At 45.4% G+C, this 18909-nt stretch overlaps 1 protein-coding gene across 10 annotated transcripts in view; it reads left to right on the top strand.

The window, feature by feature from the left end:
* CCDC34 (coiled-coil domain containing 34) overlaps positions 1 to 17050 on the top strand; it is a 70637-nt gene extending 53587 nt beyond the window's left edge. For 2 of the 10 annotated variants that reach the window (XM_070624586.1, XM_070624576.1), the window contains 4 exons: positions 4481 to 4526; positions 4764 to 4906; positions 7171 to 7265; positions 11607 to 11767. The gene's annotated coding sequence lies outside the window, so the exon portion shown is untranslated. Of the gene's footprint in view, positions 1 to 3781; positions 3850 to 4480; positions 4527 to 4763; positions 4907 to 7170; positions 8471 to 11606; positions 11768 to 13370; positions 13945 to 16888 lie in introns of those variants that run through there. The other 8 variants (XM_070624583.1, XM_070624579.1, XM_070624577.1 and 5 more) reach the window with 8 other exon arrangements.
* Positions 17051 to 18909: the final 1859 nt, after the last annotated feature.

Genomic DNA, 18909 nt, shown 5'->3' with positions numbered 1-18909 from the left:
CACAACTAGAAGAACCCACAATGAAGAATACACAACTATGTACCGGGGGGCTTTGGGGAGAAAAAGGAAAAAATAAAATCTTAAAAAAAAAAAAAAAAAAAGATACATACAAGCAAGGGGGAACTCAACTGGCGGAGTAAGATCCTTGCGCCGCAAAGGGATGGGCTTCGTGACACGAGCGAGCGAGCAGCCAGTTCTGGAGCAGAATGGAGGGCGCCTGCTCTTCTGAGAAGCAGGGCCCTAAGAGGGGAGGAGGAGGCAGAAGCGGGGATGCCCCCAGGGCTGTGTATGGAGCGGGAAGGTGCTGTGAGAAGCTTGAGGGAATTCGAGTCTGGGGGACTCTCTGTTCAAGACTGCAGGAGGTGAGGGGGTCTGCCCTGAATGTAGGGGCCAGTTTCGTAGAGACCTGGGGAGGGTGGCGGAGGCTGGGAAAGAAGTCACCTTTGAGGGGAGCAGGCATGCCGCTGTCGATACCCCGGAGGCGGTTCTGGGTGCATAGGCAAGGTGGTTTTTAAAATTTTGATAGTTATGAGTTTATTTTAATGCAAGCTTTTTTTTATTTTAATAGTTTTGTTTTCATTTGACTGGATATTAGGAAAAAACAATTAGCACAACCTAATTAGTATAACCTAATATTTCGTGGATGTTACTTAAAAAGCAAAAGAGCTGTTTAAAAATTGAGTTAATTTGAAGAAAAGTTGTCGGTAAATATTAGCTCAGGTGCTACTTTGATATGGCAAAACCCCCAAAGGTGGTGCTCAACAATTAAGATAGCCGGCAGGGAGCTTGGGAAAAGAGCGCTGTGCGTGGAGAGGCCAGCGAGCCGAGGCGAGCCCCAGCCCCGACTGGAAGCACAGTGTTGGCTGGCTTGGACCCCATCCTCACCGGGAGGCCCCTGGCCTTTCACCAGAGGTTGCTGGTAACGGCTGAAAAAATTGGATTTGCCAGAATCAAGATAAGCCCAACAAACTGGAGAATGAACCAATTCATTCCTGGATTTAGCAACTCCTGCACCCCTCAGGGGCTCCTGCACGTGGTGGTGGTGGTGGGCGGGCAGCAACATGCATAATTCTGAGAGTCCCATTGCATAGGCCTAAAGCAGTGAACTCTGCTCCCAACAGGTGAGAGCTGCCAGCCAGGACAGCTGGAGAAGACCCCCCTGAGGTGACACTCCCCGGGCAGGCAGGGTTGATGAGAAGTCAGCGGAGGTCACAGGACCAAAGCTCAGAGGTGTGGAAGGGCCTGCTGCGTAGAAGGTGTGAGATGACCCGAGAAAGCCTTCCCAGCTCAGGTGGATTCTGAAGAGTCTGCCTTGATGGCTGAACGTTCTAGTCACTAGAGTGCTGCATTTTTAGTCAAATTTTAATATATACCTTTTAAAGTGTGCTGTCCTTTCTGGGAGGGCTGAGGCAGGGAGCTGTTGTCATTGCTTAGGTTTGCTCGCCACCCAGTCCAGACTGTGGGTGTGGGTCACAGAATAGAGAACAGAACTTTCTTAAGAGCAGCCAAGTATCCCGACCCTGAGGCTGCCTGTGTGGGGCCTGCTAGGGGAATGTCCCGGGCAACTGGAGGCCACGGATTAATCAGGGAGGGAAAAGAGCAGGTTCCCAGAGGAGCTGACTCAGCGACAACCGTTCACCTACTCATCCATCAAACACCTGATAGTGTGCAGTAGTCCCAGGGTCCAAGTAGGATGTTAGGAATACGACTGAGGGATGCAGACATGGTCCCCCCTCAGGGAGCTTCCGTGGAAGAGACTTGCGTGAACCAGCAAACCATCACCGTTCGTTGAGGCTTTTCCACAGCTCTGGGAAGTGCCAGGACGAAAAGGGCTGAGAGGTCAGCGGCAGCGCTGGTGTTCGTTACCGGAACGTCCTTTCTCTGTTCACCGTGTCGCTTCTTCAGAGTCTCCACAGAGCCTGTGAGACTGTGATAGCTTTCACATTTGAAAAAGGGCCTCCGCAAATTGCTGCTTTCCTAGAAACATCTCAGTTTGTCCCTAATCCTAGGCGTGCCTGTGGGAATGCTAGAATGCCTTGATGGCAACATCCACAGGCTTGTCTTTAAATGTTAGCAAATATATACTAATTTGTTCAATCCATTTAAGTACTCTGAACAACAGGCTGAAGAGATAACTGGATAAGCATGGAAAACATCGTAATTAAGGGAAGAGCAAAGGACTTCAGAGTTCATACTCTGTGAGTTCCTGACATCTCAGGGTTACATCCAGTGGAGCCCGATGGCTTCCTAACCCGGAGTGGTCGAGTCCCAGAGGGGGTCGGGAGGGACCCTACCAGGTGGTGTGTGGACCTTCTGATGTTGTGCAGAAAAATGGGGACGTCTGGACCCTTAACTCTCATATGATTCTTGAGGGAGCCCCTGAAAGTCAAGAATCACTTGCATAAACCCTGTGAGAGTGCTCCCCTGGGTGCTTTCTGTGAGAATAGTCATGGGCGACTACACCATTGTCGCAGAGCACGAGGCAGTGCGGTGCGGTGCAAAGACACGGGAGGCCTAGTCTCCAGTTCCCTTGTTACCAGCCACGTGACCTTGTACAAGGCTTGGCCCATTCGAGCCTCAGTTTACTTACCTGTGAAATGGGGGGGAAAGGTACTGTTACTTTTAGATTTTGCGTTAAATGATCAGATGTAGGTGGCAAGGCTATAGAAACTTCAAGGTGCTATGCAAAGTCAAGACGCCTTAGAAGACGTTTCTTTCTGTCCCTCCGGCCTTGTTAGGTTCTTGGTCACTAGAGGGAGCTTTAGGATTCAGGGGAAAGAGAAACCAGTGACCATGTCTGTCCTTGAAAGCTTGAGGCCTCTATGTGGAATTCCTCAAAAAACTTTCGTAATTTATACATATCCAACTGGATTTTTCTGTGTTTTTTAATTCAGACAAAGGTCTGTGAAAGCAAATATGATTACAGTTCCTTGCGACACAGACTTTTCCACCCATTAACCTACAGGATTCTTCCTTCTGACGTTCTCTGTGGTAAATTTAGGTTGTGGAAAATCCTAGTATTTATATAATTTTACACTTAAAATTATTATATAATTTTATACAATTTAAAAGCAAAAAAACACAGAAAACAACTTTCCAGAAGGCCATAGAAGAAAGTACTTCTCTATGAGCCAACATGATTCACTGTGAATTCGGGGACAGGCGGCGATGGCTGGCTGAGGAGTTTGTGCCCAGGCAGGACGGGGCCGCGGTGTCTGAATTGGGCAGGCTCCAGGTCTCTCACCTGGGATTTCCTGGTGGCACTGGCTGCAGCGCCTAATTGGTGTGCTCTTCTCATGTCAGGGCTGGCAGCAGAGGAGCTTGCTCATGAGAAAGAGCCTTGACTCTTACTCCAGAGGGCCGCGAATGGTCGGAGGAGGGGGTGTGGGAGAGAGGAAGGCACTGCCCTTGCCTGTTCTGGAGTCAGAATTTCACTCACTCCCTACGTGTTTGGGGGACAACTTCTGGCCCCCGTTTAGGACTTCAGTTTCTCTCTCTGCTTCTGTCCAACGCCCCACCCCTGTTCCCCACACATACGCACCCAGGGTGGACAGCCTTTCTTCATCAAGTCTGGATCGTGAGGTGATCAGACTCAGGAAAAGCCAAGGTTTGCAGGAACACAGAGCTCTTAGATTGATCAGATTTTCAGTCTGAATTTATTGGGAGAGGGTGGAGTCTTGATATTTCTCTTCCTTGTAGCCCTGCAGATTGTATTTCAGTCCTGCAGCAAAACAGATGCCTGTGGAAAAGAGCTAACATCCTTTTTCCCGTGCATTTTCAGGGAGCAACGTAAAGACTTGATGGCTAACATCCGTTAGCAAAACTGGCCAATGACATCGTTACACACCGGTTTGCCAAGTTTTCTTAATTCTAAGATACATGCCCACAAACCCTGCCCTCCACAATGTCCCTTTTTAAAATGCATACATGTCTGTGACTTATATAAAGAAGTGTTGATCACCTCTCCTGGAAAGCTGTAATTAAATCTGGGAGGTTTCTGCAATCAATGACCTTCTTGAATGGAGGAAGTATTCTAGGAAATAATTGATTTTAGTTTTTTATATTTCTCACCCTGCCGCCACCCCCCGACCACCACATTCACGCCCTCCTGCGGGGACTGGTGCCTCAGGAGTCACCCCAGCAGGAGAGGATTTCTCTCTGCCGACAGGGAGGCGAGAGGTTGCAGGTGATGAAGGATACGGCCCTGTCCGGCTCCTTCATTGCAGTTTATGAGAAACAGCCGCCTTTCCTCGTAGGGACACTAGTGGAAGGCTTTTCTCTCCTTTCGCTGAAGTCTGGTAATGAACCAAGACTCTTCAGCTGATTTGGGTCAGAACAAGTGCTGGCTCTCCCAGCCCGTTTTAAGCATGGCTGTTACCATGTCAGCACTAGGAAATTTTGTAAAACCGTGCAAACGCTTGATCGCTGATTCCATTAGGGATGACAGTCTGAGCAATTTTCTCCACTTTTTGTTTTCCAGAGGCTGCTGTTTCTTCTGAAATCTTCCAGGGGGTGAAGGTCAGAAGGTGAGCCACAGAACCGCTGTTCCCTCGTTTCGGACTTCTCCAATTTTAAGGAACGTAAGAATCACGGAGGATCTTGTTAAAATGCAGATTCCGATTCAGCAGACCTGGGGGTGCGGGGGGAGGAGCCGTGACTCTGCCTTGCCAAAGAGCTCCCAGGTGGTCGCAGTGCTGCTGGGCTTTGGACCACCCGGAGGAGCGAGGCTCTGGTTAATTTGTATCTCTATTTCCCGTTTCAAGCTGATGCATGTTAGTATGATGAAGAGTACCTTTTCTAATCTGCTCGTCAGACGCCGTTGGAAATGAAGAATGAATAAGTAATGTTTTCAAAGCCCGTGGGAAATCATGAGGCTACAGATTCTATCTTCTGAACTAACAGTCTGGTAAGCCATGCCTTCGAATTCTGATTTATCGCCAAGCAAACTATGGAGAATAGACGCGCAGTGCGCACTAGTGCAGAGGGCAGTGTTCCAGCAGGTCGGATTTTTCTCATGAGATGGCAAAGCAACTGTTTGTTTGAGGTTATTATTATTTTTTTCTTGGAAAGCATCGTGTTCTGTACTTCATTTAAGTAGGAATCAGGGGGTACTGCAAGCAAGTTTCGGTACCAATTCCTCTGGCTCTAAACCATCTGTGTACATCCTCTTCATCATCCTTCCACGAGCCCAGCCTAATTATTGCTTATGCAAAGGGATGAATCTTCTGCAGGTGTGAAGAAATTGCAAGTTTTTCTGGAATATTCTCAGGAGAGCTGCATTTTGGAATTTCTATGCTGAGTTTCAGGCCTTTAATCTGGTTTATTGTATGTTGCTTTGGATCTGCTATTTCCACAATTTTGGTTTTCTATGTTAAACTGGAGCTTGGTTATAATTGGAGGTCGTGCCTTCTGATTTCACAGGACTGGAAAACTGGAAGTGAATTTTAAGCTCATCGAGTCCAACTTCCTCTTTAATATCTGAATTTCTGCAAGCCCGCTTGTGCTTGAAACCCCCTTGGTGACGGGGGTCTTACCACCTTACACTCTGTCCTTGAACAGCCCGGACTGTGAGGAAGCCTTTCCTAACACTGGATCAACAGCTGTCTCCCTGGGGCTTTAGCTCACTCACCCGGGGCAGTTCCCTTGTCCTGAATAGAAAACAGACACAGTACCTATTGTTGGGCAGCTGCTTTGCTCAGGCCCAGGACTGGGGGGTTCTTGGGGCCTCTGGCAGGTCCTCATGCAGCAGAGTGGCCTTCACCTTCAGACCTGAGGCACACACCTGGGGCGAGGCCCAGGGCTGCAGTGCAGGATGGCGTCAGCAGGGTGAATGGGGCCGTGGCTGCCCGTGAGGCCTTCCCTGCTCCGTCCCAGGGGCTTACGATTTCCTGCTCGTCTTTCTTATATTCAGCCCAACTTAAGCCTTAAATGAAATGCAGGATGAGGATTCATGCTTACTCGTGAATTTTCACACAACCAGATCATGCACTAGGAATCTTAGAAATGGCTCCAATTTCCAAAATATTTATCTTTTCTTTAGTTCTCACCTAAAGCAAAAGTTTAAAGCTGGCAACGTTGGACTCCCCTCCTCCCCTCCTCCCCATTTGGAGGGCCGTTGCCCCTTCCTGTTCCATGGTCGCTGGGCGCCTGTCTCCCAGGCTGCCCCTGCAGGATGGCTATGTGCCATGGACATTCCCCACCTCATGCTGCCCTCCCCTCCTCCAAACCTACCTGTTCTCTGTCTGAGTCTCTCAGCAGCTGGTTTATCAGATGTGACCCTGGCTGCCAATGTGTTTTGGTCCCCTTAGCAAATCCTGGGTAATTCGTGAGATAGCTCCTGCCGTATCCCCCATCCTTAGCACCAGGATTCCCTGAGGCGGTCGAACACAGGTCACCGGAGGGCCCGTAGGTGGTGGCTTTTTAGTGGGGAAGGAAAGACATCATGATAAGATCAAGGATGAGAAACTGTTTTGGTCTGCAAGCCCCTCAGCACAACTTCATACCTTGCATCTCCTTGTTACACAGTACTGGTTCTGTTCTCCACAAACAATAACAATAGCTCTTACTGCGTGTGATTATTAATTATAGCTACTTACTGTGTTCCAGGTACAGTGCCTAGGGCTTAACGCGTTTCTCATTTTACATTCATAACAACTCTTTGATGTAGGAAGAATTATTCTTGTTTTGTGATGAGCAAACTGAAGTTCAGAGACGTTAAGCAATTTGCCTAGCATCACACAGCTACTGCATTGCAGAGAGAGGGAACAAACCAAGGTCTGTGTCACTGAGGCCCATGCCCTTAACCACGCAGCCTTCTTTTCTCTGAGCAACCAATGCAGCAGAAGCCTAGGGTCAGCGAGCTTTCTCGGACAAGCCCTGCTGTGTCCACCTTGAACACAGCCTTCCTGCTTCACCTCAGCGTGCCAAAATGACCACCTCGCTCACCCCCATCCTCTCAGCTCTCACCTCTCACTTTCTATGCTGAGAAAAGCCTCTTCTAACTTCTGCATGAATGAAGATAAAAAAAATCCTTGTTATTTAATTACAAGGATTTATTAAGGGATGGGAGGAAGGACAGTAACGCATTCCATCTGGGGCCCATTCAAAGAACTGTGCTTCTGACTATGCGTGGTTTTGTGTTCCTGAGTGTGCGTGGTTTTCTTTTCACAGGAGAGGAATAGTTCCAGCAAACTCTTTGGTGCATGAAGTGCGGCCTGTTTAACAGGAGCCAGGAGACATCTCGGTGCTGTTTCTGAGAAAGCAGGGTGGGTCCCCACCTTTAGTGGAAGGGAAACGAAGTTGCCTACAGCGTCAGCCTTGGGCAGGAGGATTTACAGTGTGCCTGGATTTGTTACATTTTTTTCTTTTAAAACGACATCCCCATGAAAGTCTCCTTTTGGGAGTTTGGGAGTTGTGCCTGGCGGAAGCAACTACTCTGATAAATAAATTTTAAGACAAAATGCATTATTAGGCATAAAGAAGGTCATTTCATAACCTACCACAGACAATTCACCACGTGCGTGTACGGAATAATATGGCCTCAAATATATTTAAAGCAGAAATCGATTGATTTATAAAGAGAAATTTGAAAATCTATATGTACAGATTTTTACAAACATATCTCTCAGTAATCAATAGAGTAAAAGGTCAAAAATTAGTAAAGATATTGAAGGTTTGAACAATCCAATTAACTAGCTTGATCTAGTCTACAGATATATAACCCAACAGCTGATCGCTTGCTGGACCACGAAGGAAATCTCCTCCACAATAGCAAAGACTCAGCAACATACAGGATGTGTTCTCTGACCAGAGGCTAATAAAATATGAACTTGAAAAGAAAAAGATACTTGAAATTATATTTTGGGAAATTAGAGAGACGGAAAGACACTTCTAAAGACTGTTTGGACAATGCAACAGTCAAAATAGAATAAGTTATGCTGCTGTAATGCACAGACCTGAAATCCCTCAATATCTTAAAACAATGGAGGTTTATTTCCCATTCAGGGTACATTTCCAGTGTAATCAGCTGGGAGCTCGGTCCCACATTTTCGTCACTCTGGGACCTGATGGAGCTTCCACCACTGGGCATTACCAGATGGTATGTAGCTCTTAAAGTTTTCTGCCCCAAAATGACAGACATCATTTCCACTCATACGATGTTGTCCAGAGCACGTCTATTGCCATGGCTGACTTCAAGTAGGAGGGGACCTGACCAGAAAGAGGAGAACTGGACACGTCAGTGACCAGCACCAAAGATGATCACGAAGAGGAAATAATCAAGAAAGCGGGGAAACATTTACACTTAAAGAATAATGAAAATGTAACATTAAAACTTGTAGGATGTAGCTAAAGCGGTAGAGTAAAATTTACAACCCTAAGTGATTATATTAGAAAGAGGAGACGGACAATTACAGACCTAACCGTTTATTCAAGAAAGTAAAGTATCCTAAAAATAGCGGAAAAAAGAAAATAATTAAGAGATACATTGATGAAACAGTCACAGAAACCAAAACACAATATAGAGAAATGGAAAAAAATAAAACTGCTGACTGGTCGGGCTCCTTAGAAGCAGACTCTGAGATGAGGATAAGTGTGTCCCAGAGCTATTAATCTACCCTTGATTAAAAAGTGTTCTCTCTCCTCACGCTGGAGCAGCGTGTGAGGGGGCCGTGAAAGCCAGTCAGGGAAAAGGAAGCCACGAAGAGGTACAGCTTCAGACCAGCTCCCGCGGTGGGCTTCTGAAGTATGAACTACACTTTCGAGCCGTCCCACTGAGGGTGGGGCTTCCACGCTGCCACAGCTGTCGGTTATTGGCCAAGGGTGAACTGGAGTGGGTGTGAATTCCCAGACACTTGGCTCTCTCTTGGGCAGAGTGGCTCCAGTAGCCTGAGGACAGTCCTCTGAAGAAGAGTTTTAGATGCTGGACACTGGAAGCAGAAGCACGCTGAATCTGGAAGAGGGGTAGAAGGACCCTAGGGAATCTGGGTGGGGCACAGGTGCACTCCAGTGGATTCTTTGGGAGAAAAAAACCTAATAAAATAGACGAACATTTAGTAAAGCTTTTCTTAAAAAAAGACTCAGCATTCACAAACAGAAATGAAAAAAGAGTCATAGTTACAGATATAATAAAGATAAACAAGAAGATAGTATTATGCCAATAAATTTTAAAAAACAGAAATGATCAGTATCCTAAAAAAAATATGACTTATCAAAACTATCCCAAGGAATGGGAACAAGAGTGCAAACTTCGCCATTAAAGAAATGGAATCAGTTGAAAGTTTACAGCCTGGTCCTCCATAGGACTAGATGAGTTTGGCTAAACAGTCAAGGAACAGATAATTGCCTGCCGATGCCAATTTTATCGAAGAGTAGAAGATAGAGGAACAGTTTTCAACTCACACGAGGAGAGTGTAAGAAAGGAAGATTACACACCAGTCACATTGATGAATATATGTGCATAAATAGACAGAATACTAGAAAATTCATGAATGTATTAAAGTAAAATTGGATTTTTCATAGGAATATATAGTTTGACATTAAAACTATTAAAGGAGAAAAACCATTTGATAAAATATCATTGATAAAATTCCGTTATAATACCATTTGATAAAATTGAATACCTTTTCACAATTAAAAACTCTCTCAGCCAACTCTTAGCAAATAGGAATAGAAGGAACCTTGCTTAGTTACTAAAGGGTGTATACTAAAAATCTACGGCAAACATTTTTTTTTTTTTTTTGCTGGGAAAGATTCACCCTGAGCTAACATCTGTTGCCAACCTTCCTGTCTGTTTCTTCTTTTTCTTTTTTTCCCTCCCCAAAGCCTCAGTACACAGCTGCATGTTCTAGTTGTAAGTCCTTCTCGTTCTTCTGTGAGAGCTGCTGCACAGCACGGCTACTGACCGACGAGTGGTGTGGTTCTGCGCCCGGGAACCGAACCCGGGCCACCAAAGCAGAGCATGCTGAACTTAAACCACTAGGCCGTTGCTCTACAGCAAACATTTTTAAGAATGACTGTTAAAATCTTTTTCTTTAAAGTCAGGAACAAGACAAAGACTCTTGGGGGGAAAGTAAAGGTTAAAGAAATAGAGAAATACATTATGTTCATTGACGTGATGACTCAGTATCAAGAAGAGACTCAATTCCCCCAAATTAACTTGCAAATTATGACAAAATCTCAATAGAGTTTTTCTTGGAACTTAATCAGGTTATCCTAAAAGTGATATGAAAGGGCAAAGGTCAATATCAAAAAAGAAGAGAGACAAGATAGGCGGGGAAGGGTGTAGAATCGTTCTACCAGATATAAACTTATTGTAAAGCTGGAGTAATTAAGATTGTGTGGTGCTGTGACAGGAATAGACAGAACAGAGCCCTGGAGCCAACCCACACTGATATGGAAACATGACACATGAGGAATGTGACATGACCAGTGTGGAAAGGTTGGTGGTATTGGGAACAAGTGACACTAGGAAAACTGGTTATGTGTTTAGAAAAAAATATATTCCTACTTCACTTCTTAATCCAAAATAAATTCCAGGGGCCGGCCCGGTGGCGCAGAGGTTAAGTTCAAACGTTCTGCTTCTCGGCGGCCCAGGGTTTGCTGGTTCGGATCCCAGGTGCGGACATGGCACCACTTGGCACGCCATGCTGTGGTAGGCGTCCCACATATAAAGTAGAGGAAGATGGGCACGGATGTTAGCTCAGGGCCAGGCTTCCTCAGCAAAAAGAGGAGGACTGGAAGTAGTTAGCTGAGGGCTAATCTCCCTCAAAAAAAAAAAAAAAAGCAACAAAAATATAAATTCCAGAGAAATTATACACCCAAATATGCAAATTGAATATTTAAGCCTTGTAGAAGAAAATACAGGAGAAATATTTTTACAATTTGAGGGATTCTTATAATTTTTAAATAATGTTTTGATTTTTTGATTTCTAAACAAGAGAAAGAACAAATGAGAAGATTGATAAATATAACTCCATTAAAATAAAAATAAAACTTCTGGACGCTAATAGCCATCACTGTTTGTGAGGATTAAATATCTGAATACGTGGAAAGCAGTGAAGCTGTACCACGTGTCTGAGCACCCAGCAAGCACTACTTTGTATTTGCTATTCTCTCTTCTTTTATAGGGTATTCTCCCCCATGATAAGTACAGTAAAGCTGCTTTCACCATGTATTTTTTCTGCTTAAGACACACGTGTTCTAGATATCTGGCAAATGATTAACCAAAGGAAGAGAATATTATCTGAAAAACAATACGAAAATGAGTATTTCATTCTTGGGCAAACCTGGCAATTGTTTTAATACGGGAATCTCTGCCATGGGAACTAGTCTTCCTTTGTACGAACTCTGGAGCTTGTGGTCTTTTCTTGGTGATGTTCACGTGGAGCAGATTCCTTCTGGTGACTTGCTTCGTGTGCCCAAGAATGCAGCTACTGGCGTCTCATAGCATTGTAACTGCTGGCGGCCCCCAGCGGGTCTGAGACTCTGCTCCTGCTGGGGACTGAATTGGTTAGTGTGGAAACCAGGGGCCGTCTCCCCCACTCACTCCTAACCCTAGCTCGTCATTTCTCTTCTCCCTCTGGGTCCTTCCACATTCATCTCTTAAGGCTGCTGAAATAAACAAGCGAACTTGTGTTCTTGCTTCTGTGTTAGACCGCACCCAGATATTGGCGTCATCAGAAGAGAAACATCTGCAGAAGCTCTGGAGGTCTTACATATTCATCATTTGACAGATAAAAATCGGAAGATTCTGGCTTATGTTGATCATGAAGGTGAATGGTGGTCTTTTTTTTCTTGTATAAGTCATTCCTCAAAATGGTATTATTTCTGGCCCCTTGTCTGAGTGTCTGCAGTTCCAAAAGGCCTCTCTCTAAAGCCAATAGCCCTGCATTACAAATAACCCATTGCCACGCACCCTTCAGCAGCAGCTAGAGCTGTTTCTGCTTCAACCCAGAGCACAGTTCAGAAGGTCAGACGTGACCACAGCATCTCCTGTTATTCCAGGGCTCACATGTGTTTGCCTTGGCGCCATTTCCCTGGCATTTGGTTTCCGTTATTTTTCCATGGGTTTGGCTTGCAGGAATCAAAGAAGCATATTTTTGAAAATAAGCGAAGTTTGTAGAGATGAAGTATTCCGCACTGGTGGTGACTGGACCCAGGGCGAGGGAAGGCACGCCTCCTGGTTTGTGTTCAGTAGCGCGGCCCTGACCCTGCACATGGCCAAGGTGGGGACCGGCCAAGGCGAGGGCGGCCCCCCTCCGGGAGGCTGGCCGGCGCCTCCCTGCTCGCTCAGCTGTCTCGGTTCACAGTGCCTACTGAGGCCTGAGCTCAACCCTCCAGAGAGGGGAGGGCCTCCCTGACGAAACGTTCCCATTTCAGCCTCGGTCACAGCTGATTGTCGTCCATGGGAAGACTGGCCCTTCGCCATGGTTGTTTCGGTTCCTGCCGGGAGCTCTCTGCAGAATGCGTCTGGGAAACAGGGTTCACTCTGTGCGAGAGACAGCTAAGCTGCTGCTGATGGAGGAGGCCTCAGGGCCAGGTCCCATCAGCCTGTGTGCTGGCCGGGGCCACCTTGCAATTCCAAACTGCCCACACCTGGGCTCCACCCCAAGAGGCTGTGCTTTCAGTGGTCTGCAGAGTCCCCTGGGCTTTGGACATAGTAAAAGGCCCCCAGATGATGTGGGAACCACTGATGGGGTGGAGAGCTCAGACTTTGAAGCTGCACAGCTCTGGTTTGAGTCCCACCTGCAACATTTAGTAGCTGTGTGACTTTGACCAAGCCTTGACAACTTTCTGAGCCTCAGCTTTCTCGTCTTCACTGTGGGGATGCGGTTGTCCCTTATGCGGTTGTCATGGAGAATGGGTGGAAACATGCCACGTTTTAACATACGACAGTGTTGCCCCGGGAGGCAGAGACCACATGCCGAGCCGGCTCGCTGGTCCCTGAGCATGCGCTGGAGAGGAGGGCACGAGAGTTCGGAGAGGGCTGTGGAGTTGTGTCGGCCTGGGTTTGAATCCTGGCTCCGCTCTTTGGCCTTGGGCAGGCGTGTTTCCCTCTGAGCCTTCACTCTCCTTGTTGATAAAATGAGGATTTGTTCTTACCATTTGGAGTTGATATGAAAATTAAGTGACACGGTACACACTTCTAGCATTTAGGTTGAACTATATGAAATTACATTTTTTATACGTTAAAAATGGTAGATTATCAGCAATCTTAGATGTTTAACCTAATATTATGTCTTTAAAAATGTTAGTAATAACTATTATTATTACTATTAATCGGTATGACCTTGAGGGACTGACTTTACTTCAGAAGGTCTCAGTTTTGTCGTCCATAAAATGCACACGTTAAGATTTTGTCTCCCTCGTAGAATTGTTACAAGGCTTAAATGAGACGATGTTTGTGAAATCGCTTTGAAGATGATAAAGCGTGAGGAAGTCATGATAACTCAAAAAACGTTCTTGGCAACTGGGCATCTGCTGTGCATAAGGTAACTTTATTCTGGGGAAGCTAGCGGAGTGCGTCTGCCCAGTGTGGAACTTGGGAAGGGAACCGAGCCACGGAGAGACTCCCTCGCCTCTGGGATCAGACGGGAGATGCAGCGTCATGCCTCTGCTGGGGTCAGCAGTGCTCCAGCATCATGGGGACCAGAAGCCAGAAGCCGGTGGCTGCTGCCAAGGGCAGACCTGCGAGGTCCTGACGGCGGGGCTTCACGCACCGCCCGTGGAGGACTCACCGACACTTTGGGAATGCCTACCGCCAGCTGGCCTCTGCCCGTGTTCTCTTCATGCGTTATCTCAGCTGGTCCTTTGCGAGGGTCCCAATTTTTCACAGGGGAAGAAGTTCGTGTCCCGGTACGTCACAGGTGAGGAAACGGAGGCCCAGAGAAATTAAATAATGTGCCCAAGTCACACAGGCGTAATAATAAAAGACATCCAACAAATGATGATTGTGAAAAATGCCTGTGGCAATGAATAAGTTCAAAGTCATAGCCAATTATAACAAATAACAAAATATTGGCTCTAGAGCTCTTTGGTGCTCTTCTACTCCTTACTTTTAATATAGACTTTTTAACCAGAGTGTAAACATCCCTTGTAGAAAATGTCTCGTGGCTTATACTGAGGACTGATTACCCACAGTTTTTGATTCTTGACCCCATTTTCATCCCTGACACTCTGGGTGGCCTTGAGTGGGAAAAACAGCTTCCCCATATCTATCGTTTCTCCACCTATGGCGTGGGTCTAATAAGGCCTCCCTTGAAAGCATGTTGTGGAGGCGAATTATCATCAAGTCATTTTTGTGTGTGTGCCTCTGATGCGGACTAGAAACCCAAAGGGCCACCCAGACTTCAGCCCTGTGGTCAGGTCTTGGCTTCTCTTGGACAGAGACTAGAGTATCGCTTCTTGGTGGGCTTCCAAGCCTCTCGCTGTCTGCTCCTGGTACTGGGCAGGGCCAGGGCTCTGTGTTCACATGCAGCATTACTTGGAGTAGGTTACTGTAAGTCCCCTGTGGTCAAGGAGTAAGCGATACCGTTTATTATAGGGTTACTTGGGAAACATTTTCAACTAATAGGGATCATAAGGCAGGGACAATGTCACTCGATATGCTTGTGATCCAATAGGGAAAATCCTGTTCCTCTAGGGAAAACACAGAGGACTGACGTTCTCTCAGAGCAGAGACAGCAGCTCCCGTGGATTCTAGAGCCTCGCCTCTCCAAGTGTCGTCCACAGTATGGCAGCACAGGTATCCCCTGGGGGCTTGTCAGAAATGCAGCTCTCAGGCCCCCTCCGGGACTACTGAGTCAGAGTCTACCATCTAACTAAAGCCCCAGGTGGTGGAAGGCTCGGGAAAGCTCCAGAAGCAGCACCCCATGTGGAACTGAGCGGTGCTGACACCGCATGCAGTGGGGCCGGGATTCCAGGCGAGTTTCAGACTCTGGAGCTCCCGTTCTGCTGTCTCTGTGGCTCTGCCTCCTCTCGGGCGGTGCACTTAAGGTTTGAGTCATTGCTGAGAAGCAGTCTGTCCTTCCAGTAAGAATTCTGACCATGGCTCCCACAGTGGGTACGCACTCCACAGCAGAGGAAACTTCTGGATAAAAGCAGCTTTTATCATAGTGTTTGTAATCTTATTACATTTTGATTTGCTGCCTTTTTTTAAAAAAGAAAAAAAGCTCAAGGTATTTCCTTACTTGAAAAAAACAGTGAGAGAGAGAGAGAAGAGGAAGGGAGAGAGTAGAGAAAGAAAAGAGAGAAGGAAAAAAGAGGAGAAAGGAAAGAGAAAGCAAGCATTTGAAGAAACCAAATGTTTCATGCTATAGTAATCCATCCTGGTTGTGGGGTAAATCCATTTTTTGTTAACTTTTAAGAGATGATATTTTATTTCAAACTTTTTAAAATGGAAATCTTTTTGAAAGAATTGAATAGTTGAAAGAGTATACCACAACAATTTCTTCCTTTTCTTTCTTCCTTTGAACCTATTTCCTTTTACAGACTATTAAGATGACCAAACCAGGATGAGATACCCAATAAATCTTCATATCATTGCGACTGGGTTTTGATTGTCATTCTCATATAGCTGTTACATTTATTGCTTTTTAAGATAACTTGTTATACAGCCAGAATGATCTTTGAAAAATGCAAACTTCAACTCCTGGAGAATTACTTCATCTGGGCATTTGATCATCAATTGCTGTTATCATGAAAAGACAAACAGCCGTGGAAGTACACAATGTCACCTAAGAAATAGTCTTACTGGAAGATAGAAGCTTAATGTCATTGAGATTCCATATCTAACTACCAGTGCACACGTAATGTGGAGGTGACTTAACTATCCATGGGGGCCTTCTGGAATGCTTGCTCTTGGCTCACTCTGTCTTAGAACCCAGCTGCCATCCTTCGAGAGGCTGGACTCACGTGGAGAAGCTACACGTAGGCACTTCGGTTGACAACTCCAGCTGGGCTCCCAGCTGACACTTGTCGTCAGCTGTCAGCGTGTGAATGGGCCATCTTGATGTCCAGCTGATGCATGACTACAACTGCATCAGAGACCCCAAAAAAGACCCACCCAGCTGATCCCGGTCATCCCACAGAACCAAGAGAGTTAATAAAAGTGTTTTGAGGCACTAAGTTATGGGATGATTTGTTAAGTAGTGTTATGGACTGAATGCGTCCCCCCACCAAATTCATATTTTGAAGCCCTAACCCCTCAATGTAATGGTATTAGGAGGTGGGACCTTTAGGTGATAATTAGGGTTAGATGAGGTCATGAAGGTGGGGCCCCCATGATGGGATTAGTGACCTTACAGGAAGAGGAAGAGAGACTAGAGCTCATTCTCTCTCTGCCATGTGAGGACACAGCAAGAAGGCGGCCACCTGCCAGACTGGAAGTGGGCACTCACCAGGAACTGAATCTGTCGGCACCTTGATCTTGGACTTCCCAGCCTCCAGAACTGCGAGAAATAAATGTGTGTCATTTAAGCTGCCCGGTCTGCGGTATTTTGTTACGGCAGCCCGAGCTGACTACGACAAGGCAGCACTAATCAGGGCAGCATGCAGGGCTCCATCTGCTGAGGGAGAGGCATAGAGAGCAGGTGAAAACCATCCCAGGTTTTGGGCTTGGGAGAGAGTGTGGGTGATGGTGTTATTCACTGAACTCAGAAGCCTAGGATGAGGAGCAGTTTGGGGATGGGGGGGGGTGGGGCAGGAAGAAATAAATGTTTTTCATGACTAACCTAGTAATATGCATTAATTTAAAAAATTTTGGAATGTACAAAAAAGTTAAAGAAAGATAATAATCACTCATAATCCTACCACACAGAGCTAACCACTCTCCTCATCTATTGTAGTTCCCTCCCATATTGTTTGTTTTGTGTTTTTTACAAAATTGCAGGGGCAATTTTCCCCAAACTGTCTTTAAACATACGGATCTGGCAACCTTATTGGAGAGGATTTATTTAACACAAGATCTTGGACCAAAAAAATCCAACATGAACCTCTAGCTGCAGCTCTGGCTTCCTTCTGTGAAATTTCAAATAAAAATAAATGAAATAAATGTGACTGTTGGGAATTATTTGTTTTGGAAAAACAGCTTATTGTTTTCACCAGGCCTAAATCTTCAGGGAAATTCTGGACATTTGTCCCTGTGACGGAATTCCTGGCCTGTGACTCAAGGGGCAGATGAGGTTATGCTTTTAGTGCTTCAGGAAACAAAATTCACCAGATAATTATTTGTCTGTAATCTAACTGGAAAGACTAAAATGAACCGGACACATTCAGGGAAACGATATAAATTTCTGGTTGTGCTATGGCCTATTTATTCATTCATTTATTCTTTTATTCTTCAAGAAATATTTTTTTAACACCTACCTACCATGTACCAGATCCTGCGTAAGTTCCAGAGATCCAATGGTAAACAAAATAGTTAATTCCCTCCTGTCCAGTGAGGGAGACAATTAGTAAGCAAATAGTTTCACAAATACATACATAAATACTATGACAAAAAGTCCATCAACAATAGCTATTAAATGCCTTCTATGTATCCATCCTTTTGCTTAGTGTCATGGGAGCTGCCAAGAGGGCTAAGATGGCATTTGTCCTCAATATCATTCTCATCCACGTGGAGAAGCATGTGCTCTCTGCAGTGATGAAGAACCATAAGTGTTCGTCTATATAGTACAGATTTGGTGTGATGGAAGATGAGAAAAGGAAGCGGCCAATATTGGAGCAAACAAATTTTTAATTTGCAAAAGTAATAGATAATAAATATATAATGTGGTAAAACACATTCAAATAGTGCATGAATAGTAAGTCTGCTTCCTACCCCAACCTCTAGACGTGACAGGTGTTAATAGTTTCTTGTGTGTTCTTCTAGAAATTTTTCATGCGTTCTTGAGATCGTAAATATTTCGTATGCATTATCCTTTTGTTTGTTTTAATAACTTTGATACATAATCTCCATTGCTTCTGTTAACCACAGGAGATATTAAAAAATTATAAAGCTAATATTTGCACAGATTTAGAAAACACAAATAATATAAAAATATCTTCAGTGAAAGTCAAAGTCTGTTCTTAGAAGTAACCGTTGTTGATTGTTTATTGTATTTGTTTCTTAAAAAAACTGTACCCATATGCCATCACATAATTAGACAGAAAGACTCTTGGTTCACCAACTCATATATTCAAGCAATAAAACTTTCCTGGTTGGTGTTTACTAATTCAACTTTTTCTGGGCCATCACTTTCTGTGGGGAGTAGAACTAAATTTCAGTCAACGTGGGGACCTGCCACTTTCCTCAATGTTGTCCTTAAATTCTGAGTGAGCTTACAAAGTACCAAGGTGCTGGGGCCTTCATCTGGTGCCATTTGGTTGGTCTTCCATGCACCTTGACTATTGTCGAGGTGTTCTCTTTTCCTATCTGCCTCACCCCTTTGGGTCAGTGCTATTTGCAACATCTTGTATGCTTCTCTGGGCCACGGGGCAAGTCTGGAAGGGGTCTACCTGCCTGGACACACCCCCAGTGCCATTGTCTCTTGGAGTATTCCTATCTCTCTCCAAAGAGTCTGGGATGCCTCCTTGAGACCCTATACAGGAAAGAAGGCCCCCTTCCCTCTGGGGCCCACAGGACCCTTCCTATGTCGTTAATTTTTGCTTGTCTCTCATCCCTGTGCTTCACCCTCACCTGGAGGCATCTTTTTCACAACTTGTGGCTGGGGGTTGAGAGATCTCCCTCCAAAACAGTTATTCTTTCCAGCTAAACTCTAAATCTTCCCTTAATGGTTTAAGTTTTTGGAAATCAAAGCCAAGAAGAGACCTAAAGATGATTTCTACTTCTCTGCACTATCTCATCCCTTCTCAAAGACAATGATCATGGAGATCACGATTACTGGAGTGGTGACAGCTGGAGATGATGAA

This window comes from Equus przewalskii, chromosome 6 (genome assembly GCF_037783145.1).
Source record: "Equus przewalskii isolate Varuska chromosome 6, EquPr2, whole genome shotgun sequence".
NCBI lineage: Eukaryota > Metazoa > Chordata > Mammalia > Perissodactyla > Equidae > Equus > Equus przewalskii.
The sequence above is the reverse complement of the archived record's forward strand: the minus strand, read 5'-3'. Positions and strand labels throughout refer to the sequence as shown.